Raw genomic sequence first — 2,154 nt, forward strand, 5'->3', positions numbered from 1 at the left:
AGCAGCAATTTTTCCTGCTTCAGTGAAGAATTTTGTAGTCACTAACCTAAGTGGTCTTGAAAGACACATCTCCAGGAAAAACAACTTCTGACAGGCTTCCTATTTATTTGCTTTTGGGACTCTTGACTCAACTACTGTGTGCCATCTTGTTTCCTAAAGTCAAGAGGAGAACTAAAGAGAGTAGCAGTGAGTATACACCATGATATGACCCTGATGGTGTTTCTTTTCTATACATTCAGGTGGCCTCGGGCGCAATGGATAATGGTATGTATTTTGGATCAGTCTCTTGCTGATGAAAAACTCTGGAGTCAGGCAGATTGTGCTTTCCTGCTGTCTTCAGTCTGGAGAGCTACTGTGACTCCAGCTTTCTGGTAGGACAGATGCTTGAGGTGTGGTGGAATGATGGATTATCCAGGTGAAAACCTATGTCCATCATTACAGTGTGAGGAAGGCAATGCATTCACTGTGTATGTTGTGGGTATGTGTGTACATTAGGCTTCAAGCTGTCTTGTGTGACTCTTTGTAGTTTGATTGTCAGTTTGACTGTGTGTCTTTGTGTTCGTGTGTTTGAGAGAAAATGAGGGACAGAGAAAGAGACAGAAAAACACACACAAAGAGTAAGAGACACACATTGAGAGAGAGAGAGAGTTGTGTGTTTCCCTATGAGATATGTGCCACTGACACTGCACAATGGTCAATGTCTACCTTTTCAAAAAACCTCCACACACTGCATACTTTATAGGAATATTGTTGAGCATGGCCCATTAGTAGCATTCAGTCCATGCAGACAACCAAATCCTCCATATGCTCTGGCCCATGTTGATGTCAAGCAATACTCCCTGAGTTATTCTTGACAAGCACCACCAATGTATTGACATATCTTCTGTGTCCTTCTAGGAACCCATGAGAGGGAAGACCTTTGCATAGTAGATGTGACGATGCGGGACTATAAGGAGGACCAATCTGTGGCCAAGGTGAGCTTGCCTTTCTTTGACTGAGGAATTCATGTTGCTTCCTTAGTGACCTTCCAATCACATTCAGTTGTAAATCTGTCAATGGACGTTTCAGATGATACCATTAATTTGCTGGTGGGGAGAGTGGTGAGAGGTTGTGTCTTGCCAACTGTTGCCTGGTTCAAGAGGACATTTACCACTGGCAATGCCAAACCTGGTGATAAACAGTGTGTTAGGATTAATTTTATCAGCAGAAATTTTCCCTGCTTGGGTGAAGAATTTTAGAGTCTCCATACTAAGTGAACTTGAGAGACACATCCCCCAGAATACACAACTTCTGATATTCATTTGCTTTTGTGGCCTTTGACTCAACCACTGTGTTCCCTATTGGATCCTAATATCAACAAGATCTAAAGAGTGGTGCAATCAGTGTGCTTCACCTTCTTACCCTTATGCTATTTTCTTTTCTATAGTTTCCTGTGGTCTCTGGAACCATGGAGAATTGCTGGAATCCAGCTCCAGCAGGTCCAGGGGTTCCCGAAGGAAGAACAGCGTCGGTGAAAATAAAATACAACTAAAATAAAAAAAAAACTGGAAAATAAAAAACTAAAATAAAAAACTAAAACTAAAATAAAAATGGACACAGACAAGAGCAGTGTGTTGAACTGGACGATTTACTGCAGTAAACATGGCATTATATATGCTAGTGATTTCCTTGTAGCGTACGTCATTTATGTTTTTCTAACATTATCTAATTTTGAAAATGTTCCTATGTATAAACGACCTTTAAGAAATAACATGATGATTTTCCCCTAACTTTCCCGCATACCCTTTGATTATAGATTAATTTCTTACATTATTCCATTATGCATCTGCATTTATCTATAATGTACAAAGCATTTGCTTTGCTGTTCTTGTGAAAGGCCCTCCATTTCTCAACACCTCAGGTGGAACAGTTACAGGGACATGACCTCCAAACCACTGAGGCCAGAAGAATAATGTGTTTGCCTCAGTCCGAGGTGCCAGAAAGGGGCTGAAAGGGCCTTAGAAACCCATGCCTCATACGTTCTCAGAGAGAATGCACCTAGGAACCAATGAACCATTCTGTAGCTTAACCGACTAGGTTCAGTCATCATGTGGAATACCTCCGGGGGGCCAGGTGGGCCTAGGGGTTGAAGTCACCTGTGCCCAGAGATACACT

Source organism: Panthera tigris (assembly GCF_018350195.1).
Source record: "Panthera tigris isolate Pti1 chromosome F3 unlocalized genomic scaffold, P.tigris_Pti1_mat1.1 chrF3_random_Un_scaffold_59, whole genome shotgun sequence".
In the NCBI taxonomy this organism is placed as follows: domain Eukaryota; kingdom Metazoa; phylum Chordata; class Mammalia; order Carnivora; family Felidae; genus Panthera; species Panthera tigris.